This window comes from Periplaneta americana, chromosome 9 (genome assembly GCF_040183065.1).
Source record: "Periplaneta americana isolate PAMFEO1 chromosome 9, P.americana_PAMFEO1_priV1, whole genome shotgun sequence".
Classification (NCBI taxonomy): Eukaryota; Metazoa; Arthropoda; class Insecta; order Blattodea; family Blattidae; genus Periplaneta; species Periplaneta americana.
Genome location: NC_091125.1, coordinates 134,266,450 through 134,285,018, shown reverse-complemented (window position 1 = coordinate 134,285,018; position 18,569 = coordinate 134,266,450). Strand labels below are relative to the sequence as shown.

Genomic DNA, 18,569 nt, shown 5'->3' with positions numbered 1-18,569 from the left:
ATCTTGATTTTATATTTCTGAGACATTTTCAGTTGAGAATTTTTTTGTTTTATGTCAAGCGTCTTTGAAATAACACATGTGGCAGAGATTGCTAATTTATTATTATTATTATTATTATTATTATTATTATTATTATTATTATTATTATTATTACTACTACTACTACTAAATCATCTTCGATTCTATGCCGGTAAATATGACAATAGTTTCGCAATGATTATAGAAGCATTACAACATAGAATCTCCACTTCTCAAACTAGGTTTAGGTATTTTATTTTATTTTATTTTATTTTATTATAGGTCTCGATCATTACTGACTCACAGATTTCTGTTATGTAATTTTTAATGAAGGGTAACTTTATATGAAGCTTTTTCATAGCGTCTCATGTAGAACACATTGTTATGTTGTTGTTCTTTAGTCAACTGTCTGAAGACAGGTTCTGAACCTCACAAGTGATACCAACAAGGCACCACTTATGAGGTAACTAGGCCAGTTGATAATGTGATGGGTGGCCAGTTCCTCTCCCCCTCCATTGCATACATCGCCGACTAGCTACATATTACACTAGTCAGACTTCAGATGCATACAAAAAATGTTCTTCCTCTGACACACATCGTCAAGTGAGATGTACTGCCTTATAACAGATGTATAGTAAATATCAGCCAGAACCTCAATCAGAGGATTAGAAAATATTATCAATGGACTATTATTATTATTATTATTATTATTATTATTATACACAAGATTTTCCAGTTCTGTCCTGAATAATATTAACAATAGTTTGGGGGTCACAACAGAGAAACAGTTCCAATTTAAATTTGCACACAGTAAAGGCTTATGAATTATAGAAACACACCTAAACTGCGCTCTAACCTTAGAGGAAATGCCACTACACCTGTACGGAAGCGCGCCCGAATTTTCTTATTATGCAGCATAACAGTTCTGCAATAATACTTATTCCTCCATTTTTAGTGTGCTGTAATTTCCAAGGAGCCACCAGTATAGCTCAGTTCTGCAATATTAAAGTGATAGAAACGTACGATAAACTTTGAGTGCACCATAGTGAAAAATTTGTTATGAGCTGGGACTAAATTTGGACATGTCACGTTAGCCTGCTGATCCGGAAGTACGCTCTTGAGTCGAGGACCTGATTTGGTTTTCTTCCGAGATTTTTCTCAACAGTAAGGCGAATATTAGGTAAAAACATACCGAATCATCGGTCTCATCTCGTCATATACCTTCTCGCTATCACCAATTCCATCAACGTCAAATAAGCTAGTAGAAAAATAAAGTGCATAAAAATTTGCTGATATGGCGTTGTTAGCAGAAGAGGAGACGATACTAAGGGACATGCTACTGGAGCTAAATGACAACTGTGTCCAGTATGAAATGAAGTTAAACTCAAATAAGACGAAGACCATGAAGAAATATAAAGAAGGTAAACATGCAAATATTAAATGAGGCAGTAGAGCAAGTGGACAGCATCAAGTACTTGGTAATACCAGTGGTCGTCAGCCCCGTCGTGCAGCAGGAAGAGGTAGAGAGCATACCCGCTAGCAGTTACGAGTGCACCATGGTGCACTGTGTTATCCGCGGGTCAGAGACGCTAGCCCCAGAGTGCTCTGTGCTGACGACCGCTGCTGTAAACAGTAACATGAGCTGCTGCCAGGAAGTAACTTGCAACGTGCATAGCACCTATGAAGGGAGGCGGACACCCGAAGGGGAAGTGAAGCAACTGTCTGACTTATTAACGGATTTTCATTTTCCTTACTTCAAGCACTTAAATATAATTTTATACAGTACAAGGCTACAAAGTAATGTTTAGTACGTGTAACGAAGAAAGAAATGAACAATATCACAACCTAAAATTAACTGTCATCAGACAGAATGCCTCTGCGACAAAGTTTCAAAATCAGGAATTATGTCACTTACTGCTAGTCGTAGTTGATCTCGAAGGTATTTGTCTGTCAGTCGTGATCTAAATTAGGTTTTTACTATTTTCATTGTTGAAAATAATTTTTCACAAACGTAAGTTGTAGCGAACATGGCTTCAACAGAGCAAGCGAAAGAACGAAGCTTCGGATATTTATTTTTTGGCAAAGATTTGAAAGTTCAACATTTGTAGAGTCCTTACATCTAGCTTTCATTTGACATCACATAGTAAATCACTGAGTTCAAATTGAAGAGCTAACCGCATTATTCGTACATCTGCTGAAAAAGGGTCGACGTACAGAGATGATGATGATGATGATGATGATGACAACAATAACACTTAACTTTTTAATGTTTCATCAGTAACATGTAGTATAATGCCGTTTTACGTTATACAACCGTTTTCCTCGTAATACTTGTGAACAAATCATACATTTAATATTCTCATCATAGTATTGACAGCAAAAAAAAAAAAAAAAAAAAAAAAAAACGTCCTCCCATTCTACTTGGAACTTTGGTACATGGTTTCGAGAGAGACATATGCCACTCGCAGGTCAGAGACAAATACAAATGGAACGGAGTTTGACTCCAGTGAGTGAGAGGGTGGGGGTTGGCGTAGGTTAGAAGTAAGCGAAATGCACAGCTATCACTGCGAGCCACAATGTCTCGCGAGTCACGTTCTCGTCACGGCTGCTCTTGGGAAAACGACATGTTTGCCAAGCAATAAACAAAGGACTGCTGCAAGCGTCAGTGTATACATACACATCACAATGACGTCTAGGTTTGTTGCTGTCTAGCCATGATACTATCTAGCGGTAGCCGATACCACTTTCCAACTACACTACACAATATAGATACTATAATTTTAATGTTCACGATCTTTGAATCGCTCTGTAGTACACTCCAGTTTATACTATAGGTCTACTAGGTCTTTAATTTGTGAAGGTATACCCTGAGACAAGTCTTGGCGATCTTTACCCTAGACTTATATGAAGCAGGGTCGTTACGGCATATCGCAGAGTGTAATTTAAGATTTGAAATATAAACCTTAACTTACTGTAGTATACATTTACTTTTTCTAAAATAGGATTATCAGAAACAATTAGAACCCGGATTTAGCCCTATATGAACTATAACATAACAGGCCTATTGCTTCTGATATCAGATATTAGCTGTGGTGTGGGAATCAGTACACATTACGTCCAGTCACAGAAGCCTTTAAAGAAGACGAAACAAATTTAAGCATACTGTAGCATCTCTTGATGACAACTGGAACGGTAACTTCTACGTGTAATATGCTTGACACACGGTTTAATAGGACTACTTGTCTTCTTTAGGTATTATTAGATAAGGACTAGAAGATTTAAACTTCGTAACATAGCAAACCATGCTTTCTCTATCGTGATGTACACCACGCCTACCCAAATACACGGACTTCCTATGCAGACCAGTCCAAGATAGTAATGTTTCGTCGGCTTAATGATAGTGCGAAGCGCCTGTCCCGAGGAAGATGGGCAGTAGGGGTGAAGTGGGACCGGTCTGCTTAGGGGAGCGTGCCTACGTCGGCGTACGACCAATCGTTTCCCACCAACAGATTTTGATGATTATGATCATATAATAATAATAATGATAATAATAATAATAATAATAATAATAATACCCCACTTCTATTCCTTATTTAGGCTTGTAGGATGTTGTTAGTATTAGACTTAAACAAACTGGCTCAAATTAAGAAAGAAGTAACTTACGTCAACACTTTTTGGATATAATAATTGAAAAAATTGGAACAATAAATCATTGACATTAAAAAAGTCGGAATCATGACAAAAACAATTGTCCAGTAGTTACATGGAATAACTAAAACAATTAAATTTACGCTAATTAGCAATACACAAATTGAAAGACTTGTAGAAAAATATGGGATGAAAATGTCATCTGAGGAGTAAAAAGCAATGGCTCTTATGGAACAAGATTCAATAAAAAATGAAATAATAATAATAATAATAATAATAATAATAATAATAATAATAATAATAATAATAAGTAAATTTATTAAATGAACCAAATCGTTTAATTATCTAATTAGTATGCTTACTGTCCTATGAAAATCGAAAAGCCATACTTAAGAAAATATTAATCTTTTTAAGACCAACAGGAATTATTAATAACGTATTTAAACAGAAAAAATCTCGAAACACTACAAGTTCATAACACTTCGGTCCTTCCAGTACTGGCAGCGAAATCTGGACACTTACAGCAATGCTAAACCAAGGATTAGGGCATCTGAAATGAAATTTGTTACAATAAATGCATCATACACTTCTTCAAATTTATAAGAGGAATTAATTAATTATAAAACAGCTAAAAGTCACCCCCGTTTTAGTTAAAATTCAGAAATACAAGAATATTAGACTATTGATAATATCTGTTCTACTGATTCTACGAGAATGCGAAAAATAGCGAAATATTATCGACCTAGAAGAATAGCATAACAACAAAGACCTTTGAAACGACTTTTACATTGGCGTCGTTAGGGGGGGGGGGTGCGGCACTAGGAACCAGAGAGAGAGAGAGAGAGAGAGAGGTGGGGGGGAGAAAAAGAAGAAAGAAAGAACTTTAGACGCGGCCTATGTAATGCTTAAAGGCATTATTTATTTATAACTGTACTGTTGATTGAATAATAAAACATAATATGTTATGAAGTATAATATCAGCAAATTAATAATAATAATAATAATAATAATAATAATAATAATAATAATAATAATAATAATACAATTACTCCACATATTTGGGGGAAAGGCCCCCTCATTCTTCCCGCTAACGGCGCCCTGGCTGTTAGACAATTAAGATAGAAATTGGTCCAAATCCATGTACGTATGTTTAGTGAGATAATAATAATAATAATAATAATAATAATAATAATATTATTATTATATTACATTATTATTATTATTATTATTATTATTATTATTATTACTACTACTACTACTACTACTACTACTACTACTACTACTACTACTACTACTACTACTACTACTACTACTACTACTACTACTACTACTACTATTATATCCTTTGAAGTGGTGGAAATATTCTGTTACCTTGGAGCAACAGTGATAAATATAAATGACATTAGAGAGAAAATTAAACGCAGAATAAATATGGCAAATGCTTGCTATTATTCGGTTGAGAAGCTTTTGTCATCCAGTCTGCTTTCAAAAAAAATGAATGTTAGCATTATAAAATATATTACCTGTTGTTCCGCATGGTTGTGAAACTTGGACTCTCACTTTGAGAGAGGAACAGAAGTTAAGGATATCTGAGAATAAGATGGTCAGAGAAGATATTTGCGGCTAATAGGGGTGAAGTTACAGGAGAATGGAGAAAGTTACATAACGCAGAATTGCACGCCTTGTATTCTTCGCGTAACATAATTAGGAACATTAAATCCAGACGTTTGAGAAGGGCGAATCCAGAAATGCATATAGAGTGTTAGTTTGGAGGCCGGAGCGAAAAAATACCTTTAGGGAGTCCGAGACGTAGATGGGAGGATAACAATAAAATGGATTTGAGGGAGGTGGGATATGATTGTAGAGACTGGATTAATCTTGCTCAGGATAGGGACCGATGGCGGGCCTATTTGAGGACGGCAATGAACTTCTGGGTTCCTTAAAAGTCATTTGTAAGTAAGTAAATAATAATCATCATCAATAACAGTCTTGGATTAGGCCTCCTGGCCTGTTCCGCTTCCAGCAGAAAGTTGATCTTTCCATCTCTTCCTTGGTCTTCCGATGTCTCGTTTTCCATGAGGTGTATAGTCCGATAGTCTCTTGGGTAACCTATTGTTGGGCATTCTTAATACATGTTCATACCAGTTGTTGCGGTAAGATTCTATATTATCCGTAATGGCGGTGATATCCAATTCTGTTCGAATGTCAGCGTTCCTTTTATGGTCGTAAAGAGTGAATCCTGCAAGAGGTCTTAGCAATCTCATTTCAGCAGCTTCTATTCTTCGAAGTTGTCCTTTCGTTAATGATCATGTCTCTGATCCATATAATAATGCCGGGACTGCCATAACTTTATAGAATTTCAAAATTGTTTCTGGTCGAACTTTCTTTAATAGAGCTGATTTGATTGTCCTTAACAATTGCTGAAATTTGGCAAGTTTAATATCTACGTCCCTGGAGTTTATATAAGAAAGATTGGAGCCAAGATAGTTGAATGTGATGACTTGTTCTATACAATTATTATTGATTGCAATTTTGGATCTTACATGACTCTTTCCTTGGAAGGCCATGATTCTGGTTTTATTTATAGAGATTTCCAAATTATAATTTTTTGCTATCTTGTATAGTGTGTGTATTGCTCTTTGTAAGTTGTGTTTAGAGTAAATAATAATAATAATTATTATTAAGAATAATTTAAGAATTTGAACCTACCCAATTAACTAATTGCATCAGGTATACACATAAATGAATGCAGCGGACATGGCCAATAGTTAAAGATACACAACCAAGACCTGGCAGTATTTGAGTGAGCTAGTTGCCGGATCGCTACAAACACGATAGAAATTCGACTCTATTAATTCTATAAGACTCTTCCTTAAAAAAAAAAAACAGTTATTGGAGTGGTTTTATGTGAGCAATTCGGTTTTCCACGCCACTTTCATTGCACCCTTTCTGATATATATAGCTTTAGCTGTCATATCGTCTCTTTTTCGTCTCTGAATAGGATCTGTAGTGGAGCCGGGAGGTTACATGGAGAATTACGTTCACCATAATGTGGTTCTATAAGCCTACCAACATTTTAGAATTGTATCACAGAGCACGTTCACCTTCACAAGTGCTGAATTACCAACGAAGGGATAAGAGATATTTGGGGGAGGGGGGTTCAAAACTCTGGCAGGAGACCATAACAGACCAACAGGTATAGTACGTGTAAGGATGATTATACCTACATTAATTTTGCTTTTAGGGATTTACAAGCTACATTTACTGTTGCATTGAAATTGCGATTTGACTGCTATTTACGAAAACACTTGTTTTTATACAAAAATATACCTGTAATAATAATAATAATAATAATAATAATAATAATAATAATAATAGATTAAGGGTGTTTGGGAATAAGGTTCTTAGAAAAATATTTCATTCATTCATTCATTTATTTTATTCCATAGATCTTATATGAGCAATGAAGCTTTAAGATGTGGAACAAGTCAATATTTTACAATATTACAATTACAATTTTTACAAATTTTTATAGTTTTACAATTTAGTAATTTTCTACAATTTTTACAATTTTGTGCAATTTTTTACTTTTTTTTCTCTTTTTTTATACATTTTGGCGAGATGTAGTGAGATGAGATGAGGTCCGAGGATTCGCCAAAATATTACCCGGCATTTGCCTTTTGGTGGGGGAAACCTCGGAAAAACCCAACCAGGTAATCAAATGAAAGGGGGGTAATCAAATCAAAGGGGTTGATGCCAAGGACTCGCCATAGACCATCCGGCTTCAGTCCCACGGCTGGGGAAAACCTCAGAAGAAACCAAAGACCAAAGGGGGATCCAACCCAAGCCCGAACGCAGCTCCGGATCAGCAGCCCAGCGAGTCTGCCGACTGAGCTACATCGATGGCTCTACTAAAAGTATACAATACATAGCCAACCAGATTATTAAATTTACAAACGCAAACGATCATTCATAAGTTGAGCTATATGTATAATACAAAACAAGTTAATTAAATTTAAGGCATAAACAATTCAACCAGTTGTGATATACAGAAATTGATAATACATATCATGCAAACTATTTCAAATTACAAACACAAACAATTTATCAGTAGACCTATATAGATTACTATTCAATTTAAAGCATATACAATTCATCGGCCAAAACTATACAAATATATACAATACAAAGTAGCATACTTTCATTAAGCTATACAAATTTGTGCAATTAATATCAAGTAGATTAATTCAATTTATAATCATAAACAATTCATCATTTGAGCTATACATATTACCATTCAATTTACAGTAGGTCTATATACAATTCATCAGTAGAGCTACACAGACTAGTAATCATTTTAAGAACATATACAATTCATCAGCCAAATTACACAAACATATACAATCAAATTAGTTCAATTTACAATTTGGAGCTAAGAGGGATGAAGGTACAGGAGAATGGAGAAGGCTACACAACGCAGAACTGCACGCATTGTATTCTTCACTTGACATAATTAGGAACATTAAATCCAGACGTTTGAGTTGGGCAGGGCATGTAGCACGTATGGGCGAATCCAGGAATGCTTATAGAGTGTTAGTTGGGAGGCCGGAGGGAAAAAGACCTTTTGAGGAGGCCGAGACGTAGATGGGAGGATAATATTAAAATGGATTTGATGGCAAGATTGAGAATCTGTAAAATGTATGTCGTCTCATGACAAAATAAATTCATTTCTATTAAACCTGGGATATGATGATAGAGACTGGATTAGTCTTGCTCAGGATAGGGTAAGTAATAATAATAATAATAATAATAATAATAATAATAATAATAATAATTAATAATAGGCAGGTATTTCACTGCAAATCCAGCATTCTTCAACCTCTCCTATTTTCCGCCTTAGTCTCGGCATACGATCCATATATCTTAATGTCGTCTATAATCTGATATCTTCTTCTGCCCCAAACTTTTCTTCCGTTCACCATTCCTTCCAGTGCAACCTTCAGTAGGCACTTTTTTCTTACTCAGTGGTCTAGCCAATTTCTTTTTGCCTTCCTGATCAGTTTCGGCATCACTCTTTCTTCACCCACTCTCTAACACAGCTTCATTTCTTATTCTGTCTGTTCATTTCACACGGTCCATTCTTCTGCATATCCACATTTCAAATGCTTCCAGTCGTTTCTCTTCACTTCGTCTTCACTTCTAAAATACAGGTATTTTATAAATTTATTTTGAAGTTATTCAAGCAAATTTATATGTTGAATTGTCGTTGGATTCTAAATTATGGAACAGTATTCTAATTTTGAACGAACTAATACATAAAAAAGTTTCTGTAAGGTAGGAATATTCAAGTATTTAGAGTTATCAAAGATAAAACCAGTATTTTATTTCCCACTGTTTGAGTCGATGTTGATAGTGCCATGTTGTCAGCGTCACTAAAATCCAACGTTTCTAAATAAATGTATAGTTTTTATCTACTACTTGCGTAACTGGTCGTAGATAAAACTGTGTATGCAACTATCTTATAATGACTGTTTTACGACGATCATCAAGTCTCGCGTCATAAATTACTTCGCACTCGTGTATTAATAACTATCATTAAATGATAGTTGCATTATATATATATATATATATATATATAATTTGAATTGGTAATGGAAATTACGGGAAAACGGCTGAACGGATTTTAATGAGTGACCCCTCATTCATGCCTGGCATCCAATGTTTTTCGGAAAAATAGTAGTTTTCAGTGAAATGTCAATTTTCCTACATAATTTTCCTATTTTCCAAAATCCATCTGTTGTCAGTTTTGAGAACTAATTTTATTGAATCACGGCCGACTTGATTGAATTTCAGAACAAAACACACACTACAATAAACAATAGGCTATTACACGAAGGCCATGACCTGAAGGATTGCCGACATATTTCGAGCTCAATTCAATTTGTTATTAAAAACTGATTCTGCAGTGTATAATTTTCTGAGTACAGCTGTGTTGGATATTCAGATCTACGAAACTTGAGGTGGTTTGATGACATTATTACCATTAAAAATTAAATATTATTATAGTTCTTTTATCTTGAATCATCTATTTTTCATTAATTGTACATAATATTGATGCTATATTGATGACATGAAAGTGAAACGTTTTGAGGTTATGTAAGTAAATGTAGAGAATATCTTAATTTAGATCTTCATTTCTATAATTTACTGAGTGGCTGCTATATATAAAACTACAAAACTTAAGTAAGATAATAATATTGTTATTAAAAATCAAATATTTTTATACTTATTAACCCAGTGGGGTTGGGTCTTTTTCATATACTTAATGACAGTGTAGTGTAGATATTGATATGTGTCATTGTCTTCAGTACTGGCTCGAGAGAGCGCAAAAATTACAGTTCCTAAGGAAAGATCAAAAGGTATTAGGTACTTACTGATAAAATAAGAGTCCTACAAAATTTTGTAGTCTCCAGATCATTTCAGCAAGATCTCTTAGTAGGATAAAATGATTTTACGCTCTTACATCTCAGGTTCTACATGCAACATTTCAAGTTCTACGTACAACAGCTATACGAAAATGCTATTGTTCGAAAGCTTAGCAAACCTGACATTTTTTTTAACTTTTGCCTACAATCCACAATGACCTGAAATAGCTACTGCTACTGCTATCGTCCTGACATTGATACTTGCGTTTTCGCGTTGAAACTCAAAACTGAAGGTTTGGTTAGGTTCAAGAAAAAGTATTTGGCCTAAAAAAATCCATTCAGTATGTTTCATTATTATGGAAGCAAATAACTATCAAAAAGACAAGTATTCTTAATTGAAAATAAATCTGAAACATTTTTATTTGAACGTCTAACGAACTTAGTTTGCAGCAGCATTTGCTGCACAAGCCACTAGTACTATTCTAGCATGATAAATGAATTGTAGTACTCAAAAATGTAGGAAATTAGCAATGAAAAAGTCCGTCGTCTTCATTACGCTTGAATAGTTATCTCTTTGTTTTTAAGATTGTGACTTGATGATCTCCTTCAACCCTTATGGGAGGGAAAGTGTAGTAGTTTTTATAGTCATGAATATTTATAAAGTTAACAAATTACACCCCGAGTTCTCGTTTTATAACGAGCAAGATAGGGGAGGGAGATTGTGGGTTCTATAAGTGTGTAAACACACTTAAAAGTTCTAATCCATCGCTGATAGTGTCAGAAATTACAAAGATGAAGTATTAGCCAAGATCAACATGTGTAAAGCCCACCCCTCCTCACCTTCAACCCCCTAACAACCATTCTGTGCGTAGAGATTTAGCCCCTCTCACCCTCTTTTGCCGTAAGACCGAAGCTATCCATCAGAATCGGCTGCAAGGGATAATTCCTATTAGCCGGGAACGTGACTGTACTTGTTAAAGCCATTTCGGGGTAGGACTGCGAAAGGAGTGGTAGAGAGGGTCGGAGGGGTGTGAGCAGCTTGCACTTTCCAATCTGTCGTCCCCTCCCGACAGGAATGGGTACAGCTGCACTTCATGGGTATAAAGTTGTCCATGTGGAGATGAAAATGTTGTAACCCAATTTGACTTCACTAATTCACTTGTAAGAACAGAAGGATTGGATTTCGGAATTGCGTTCCGTCCTTGTAGCCTTATTTGGGTCTTGAATGATTATCAAGATACGTTTCCTACACGGAGACTGTTTCGTGCAAAAGAGGCACAGTCTTTAGCTAAATGTGCTGTGAAATACGTCGTAGTTTTTACTTTAGTCTGTCTTCATGGTTATTTTAGTAATTTTCTAAGCTCATACCACTTCCTACTTGGTGTGCAATGCTTTCTTCTTTCGCTTTGCTAATAAAATACCTGTTTTGGCCTTCGGTAACATTAACCCATAGAACGTAATTTTTTTACTTGTTATTTTTTGCGTTAAGTTCCTTTCACAGCAAAAATATGAACAATTATTGCTATGATAATAATAATAATAATAATAATAATAATAATAATAATAATAATAATAATACGCTTCAAATCTCTGACTGAAGAAAGGTAAGATATTCGAAGAAACTGTTCGGTTCATGCTAGCTATCAAAGACAAAGTTGTTTTTACAAAATGCTCAGAATATACATATCGAAAGAAAATATAGAAGGCACTAAATATCGGCGACGTAGCAAATACATAGAAATCACAGAACATTGTAATAGGACTAAGTGGATGTACTATGCTAGCCAATATCGACTACCTTCAAAAGACACAACATACATACATAGATACATACATACATACATACACACATAAGTGTCCTGCCCATGTGCAGGTCTTTCGCTGCAAACCCAGAATTCTCCAGTCTTTCCCATTTTCTGCCTTTCTCTTAGTCTTCGCATATGATCCACATATCTTAATTTCATCTATCATCTGATATATTCTTCTGCCCCGAACTCTTCTCCCGTTCACCATTCCTTCCAGTGCATCCTTCAGTAGGCAGTTTCTTCTCAGCCAGTAACCCAACCAATTTCTTTTTCTCTTTCTGCTCAGTTTCAGCATCATTCTTTCTTCATCCATTCTTTTCAACACAGCTTCATTTCTTATTCTGTCTGTCCACTCCACACGCTCCATTCTTCTCCATATCCACATTTCAAATGGTTCTATTCGTTTCTTTTCACTCCGTCATAATGCCCATGTTTCTGTCCCATATAATGCCACACTCGACTCAAAGCACTTCACTAGTCACTTCCCTAGTTTTTTTTTTTTTTTTTTTTTTTTTTTTGCAGAGGTCCGCAGATGATGCTCCCTTTTTCTATTAAAAGTTTCCTTTGCAATTGCTATACTCCTTTTGACTTCCTGGCAGCTTATGTTAATGCATCTTATAATACATCCCAAGTATTTGAAGCTGTTCACATGCTCTACTGCCTCATTTAGAATTCGCACGTTTACCTTCTTTATTTTTCTTGCGACAACCATGGTCTTTGTCTTGTTTGCATTTATCTTCATCCCATACTGTTCACAGCTGTCATTTAGCTCCAGTACCTTATCCCTTAGTATCGTCTCCTCTTCTGCTAACAACGCCAGATCATCAGCAAATCGTATGCACTTTATTATAATTCCTCCTACTTTTACCCCTACCATATTCTGAAAACAGTTCATCACCAAATCCTCCAGGTATATGTTGAACAGGGTAGATGATAAAGGACATCCTTGTCGTACTCCTCTCCCTATTTTACTTCCTTCAGACATTTCTTCTCCTATCCTGACTTTGACTTGTTGTTTCATATATAGGTTACTGAACAGCCTTCTGTCTTTCCAATCCACAATTATTTTCTTCAGGATGTCCATCAATTTGTTCCAATACACTTTGTCAGACGTATTTTCTATGTCCACAAATATTATATACACTTCTTTATTTTTCGCACAACAATGTAGCCAAAATCATCAAGAAATAGCAAGCGATAGCAAGCAAAACTAAGCTTAACAACGAATCAGCTCCTTACTACAAATATGAATCACAGGATGTCTTTAATAACGAAAACTTTAAAATATATTGGGGCAGAGAAATCCGGACCGATAGAAAGATTGAGGCCAACAGGGCAGACATACTCCTTTTCAATAAGAACAAAGATGAGGTCTTAATAACAGACATAGCAGTACTCTTACATCACAACCTATAACACACGTATGTATAAAAAATCAACAAGTACCGGTACATGGAATTAGCCATAGAAATCAAGGAGAAGTGGAAGGCCACCCGAGTCACTATATATCCAATAATACTCTCAAGAAATGTCATCATATCGAAGACATTACTCCAGCAGCTACACATCTGCAACATATTTTACCACTACTTCAAAAATCAGTAATTTTAGACACATGACACATTCTCCGACGTGTCCACTCCTGTGGAGTAGTGGTTAGCACGTCTGGCCACGAAACCAGGTGGCCCGGGTTCGATTCCCGGTCGGAGCAAGTTACCTGGTTGAGGTTTTTTCCGGGGTTTTCCCTCGACTCAGTATGAGCAAATACTGGGTAACTTTCGGTGCTGGACCCCGGACTCATTTAACCGGCACTTTCACCTTCATCTCATTCAGACGCTAAATAACCTAAGATGTTGATAATGCGTCGTAAAATAACCTACTAAAATAAAAAAAAAATGTCCGACGTTTCCTAATGGTGAATAATCTGTGATGCTTGTTGCAAATCCGTATCATTAAGCCATGTACCAAACAACAAAAACAACAACAACCACTGGGATCGCCACCGTCGATTGGGAACGACCGCTAGATGGAAGTACAGTTGCTCCATGCAATTCAAATGAGAGTTATAATGTGATTCTTTATGCAGTAGCTAGATGGCAGCATAATTAAATTGATAAAAGTTGTTGCCATTAAAAGCCTATAAGGCTGAACAATCTGTTGTGTATGTGATCAGGGATTTCACTAACACATGATTAATATTCCATTCTCCCCACAATTCGCTGATATTTATAAAAATAACAAGGCACATGCAAGATACTCATCCACAACCCTATTCTACACAACAAAAAGTGGAGAAGAGGGAGGGAAATATTGATCGGTGATTGGTCGAGAAGCGCTATAGAACACAACTTACAAGATCCAGTGGATCATGGGAATTTTGACAGAAATCGGGAAGTCTGTCGCCCGTTTACACAAGCATCATGTAAGAAATTGAAAAAAATAACCTCTGAATCCTGTTCTACGCAGATAACCGCGTGAGAACATAACGGTATTTCAAAATTTCATTTTTTGGAGCATGTGAGTTATGACTCTAACCGACTCATGTGACTGCGCATAGTATTTCTGGCGCTTTCCACCTGCATACTTGACGGTTACTATAATATTCCTACTGGCATTCAGATATTAGAGTCGACGCCAATACGGAAGGCGGTTGTCTGCTAGCGTTTGCGTCGAGACAGATAGAGAGAGCAAGGCAGCGTACAACATTGCCACATCGTACTTCACGAGCACGTGCAATACAAATAGCGCAGGATTGAATTTAAGTTATCAAAAGACAATAATGACCTTAGCCGTTGATTACTGTAAGAGTGACACCAAACAAACCCTGTTTCCTTCACTAACAATATTCTTTGCGCGGTTCTCAATCCCACACCACATGCTTCTGCAGTCGTTTATTGCACGTTGACAACGTTGCAGCCAGCATCAAGATGGCCAGCAGCGTTCTGCTCGTCAACGTTTTTAAAATAATTATACACATTAAACACTACTTTCCGCGCCTGCTTGTGTAATACTTGTCTTTTTACAGTCTCTTTTTCCATTTATTTACCTTACATACACACAGTAAATGTTAGTTTTACTTATTCAATGTATTGAAACACTCGCACGTGAACAAACGAACTCGGGAAGTACTTGTTATAGACTGATTCTGATTGGTTCTACTGTACAAGCTTATGACGTCACATACTAGAAATGCTACGGCGCATATAGAAGCTAACCGCCTTCCGAAATGCCGTCTAGTCTAGTAGAATAATACACGTGACTTAGTAAAACTGCTTGATAGCAGTCTATCAGTCATTACTGTTCTCCAACCAGGAGATCAACCGTGAAAGGAATGTGCTTACTATTGCCTCATCTATTGGAACGAAGTAGATAAATAATATTACCGTTATAACGCCAGTTTAAAAACCATGCGCTCTCCTGCATATGTTATTTCCTGTATGAAGAGATTAAAAGACCAGGAGATTAACTGTGATCTAATTTTGTAACTAGGGTAGTATCAATATGTCTGTATCAATGTTATGGTTTGTGCTGTGAGAGCTAGCCAATAGAGATAAGAGTACCCACGTGTGTGACCTTATGACATCTTATGATATCAACATTCATTGACAGCATTATGCCCCTTCGTCTCATCCGGCAGAGACTTTCTCGTGGTTGGCTTACTTTACGAACTATGAGGTGTTCGCCACCATCATGACGTGGTGCTGAATCATCAGGGACAGCGTTGCCTCCTGCAGGTCAATATTGTAGCGCGGAAGTGCCGGCGGTATTGATGCCGGGATTGCATTCCAGCGCTCAGTTGTTTCCTTCCATGCTGTTGACGTAAGCGCGATGTTTTTGTTGGCGGTTGCCATTTTAATACAAGCTTGACAATTATCTCAATTGCGAATTGTAAACAGTGACTCTAGGCCTTAATTGAGTGCGTCACTATGGCAGCCACGGCGCATTGTCCCGCCATAGGACTCAATTCAGGCCGTTTACACTTTTAAACGATGTTTTGTTGTTGAAAGAACCTTAATTTCGGTCGTGGGTTCGAACCCATAGTATAGACCAATTGTTTGCACTTTCCCTCTACTATTTGTTGTATGTTTCACTCCCGTACCAACGCTTAATTGAGTGCAAACTAAATATAACCTCCGGTATTATTGTAAATCGATTGCAGCTATAAAAATATTCCTACAGGGTGTTTACAAATGTTACATTCGGTGCTGTAAATCGATTGCACGTGTTACAAATACCACTATAGAATGTTTTCTTATGAATGCTTTATTAGAAGCGACAAATATAATCTTCAATGCTTTAATGAGACATAAATGTGAAATTTCGAGCATTTATGGTCAACATCACTTTTTCTTTTCACTGAAGAAAATAAGTATGCAGGCCCTAATCTGTGTGTCACCAAAGTTTCAGGACTCTTCTACACTTGGAACTGTCAGTAATGACATATTTAAAAGAATGCACTGTTTAAATACTTCACTGTAGAATATATAAAAAAATTAATTTTTGGATACTATTTTTACTTTTAGCAAATTTCTAAATTTTCTAAATTTAAAGTGTTCCTCAATTTTAAAACTACAAAGCTGAATTTTTCTTCGTACTTTATAAAGTACGCTTAATTAAATGAAATATCGGATTTTTTACACTTTAGTAAATTCTTGAAATAAAAATTGATACGCTTATTGGCACAAAAAACTTGGAAATTATATCTTTCTTTCTTTTATCTCAGGACTCATTTTTAAAATATGGGTTCTTGGTTTTTCTGAATAATATCAGAGGTACTATTTACACATTTGTGTATTTTATACTTAAAATTTGTGCGAGAAGATAGGTTTCGAATATATGCCACATTTTTTAAACTCATTGCATAACCCAAAATCTCTTAAAGTGCCATGAATGAAATTTTGTAGCATGTATTTTAATTCCGAAAGGAGCGTGTGTGCAAAAATAAACTCTCTAGTTACAAAAATTGTAGCGATTAGAATTTACACCCATCTCGTCCCTTAATCGACTCTACCTGATAACATTTCAGGGAGTTTTCACGTTTATAAGATAGCCAACTAGAAGCGCAGTATATAGCGTATGATTTTGTTTTAAATCAATTTATTAATCTTAATTGAAATTGTGCTAACGAACAATTGTACATTAATTTAATACTGAAATCTCAAATACCTAGGCCCTACTTATAAAATTGATCTCACCCGAAAGAAATCATTCTACAGAACGTTTCAAAATTTCCGTTATATCGTCGTTTATAAGCAAAACTCATTAAGTCAGAATTATTCCTTCTGAGAAAAAGGCGTTTTCCTTCTGACAAAAATGAATCCTCAAAATATTATTATTATTAGTAACTTCTTTCTGTTTCAGTGTATTTCATTTTCCAGTTCTAAGTTTGTACATATACATGTTTACAGATACTGAAATTAAATTTGGAGCTCCCTTATTGTACTACTTTAGCTTACAACACACTGCGCATGCCCAGTTCTCCAAAGAGGTAGTCCACATGGCATCGCCACGGATAGGGAACCCTTATTCCGCAGTCTCGTCGATTCCTGCCTCCTTGGTTCAGAGCAGCGGTAGAAGCAGATGGCTGGTGGACGAAGTATTAGGTCCTCCAGTGTTTCTTATATTTTTTTTCCTTTTTTTTTGTGATTAACTATTTTTTTTTCATTATCGGTCTTCCGATATATTTTTTATACTGTTCTGTGTGCGGGGTCAAGCGAAATATAATCCCACGGAACGTGGGAAATAATTTTTCCATATAAAGAAAAAAAAAGTAACTAAAACATCCGTTGTAGCCACGGCTAAGGCGCTTGCCTGTCGATCGGGAGTTGTGCTCGGTCGCGGGTTTTATTCCCGCTTGGGTTCTCATTATCTAGTTAGGTTTTTTCCGAGATTTTTCCCAACCGTAAGGCAAATGTCAGGTAATCTATGGCGAATGTTCGGTCTATCTCTCTATCATCGATTTCGTCGACGCTAAATAACCTCGTAGTTAATACAGTGTCGTTAAATAACCAAGAAAAAAAAGTCCGTTACAGTTGTCGAAAATAATTTTATATTAAAATAAAACGGGGACTGAACCCATGATCTTGTCTACACCTGTGGAGTAATGGCTAGCGCGTCTTTTAATTTAGCAAGACAATTCTATAACTTAATTGTTACCGGTATGTCTTAAATAATTTCAGGATAATATTGCGAAAGATTAGAGTATAGTCCGGGTCAGCTTACTTAATACTCTAAGGGTGGAACCTAACCATTTTTCCCCCATTACTACATATGCTAGTGGATTATGGTGGTTTTCTAGTTTGAAGATTGAATTTTATTTTGCCAACTTTCGGTATTGAGAAATACTACAGCAGGTAGTGATTTTATAACTTATGTTGGTAGCAGTGACACAAGTTGTCAGTAGTTCAAAAATTCTGAAAATTCAAATTGTTCTACATATCTGAGCCCATTATTGGAAGCTAGTGAAATTTGAACATACTAATAATTAATTAATAACAGTATTAATATTAATACATAATAGTTATTGTATGTGTTGCTTTGTGTTATGGTTACAATTTCAAGATTAGAGTCAGGTAGCCTAAGTGTAAATAAATATAACATATTTCGTGTGATACATGCCCTTGAGTAATCGATAGAAATGCCATTTCACATTTTAATTAATTTCTTTCGTGTT

At 35.9% G+C, this 18,569-nt stretch overlaps 1 protein-coding gene across 3 annotated transcripts in view; it reads left to right on the top strand.

Annotated features, from left to right (window-relative positions):
- Nucleotides 1–18,569, top strand: part of alpha-Man-IIb (alpha-Mannosidase class II b) — a 1,305,824-nt gene that overhangs the window by 509,296 nt on the left and 777,959 nt on the right. The window lies entirely within an intron of this gene.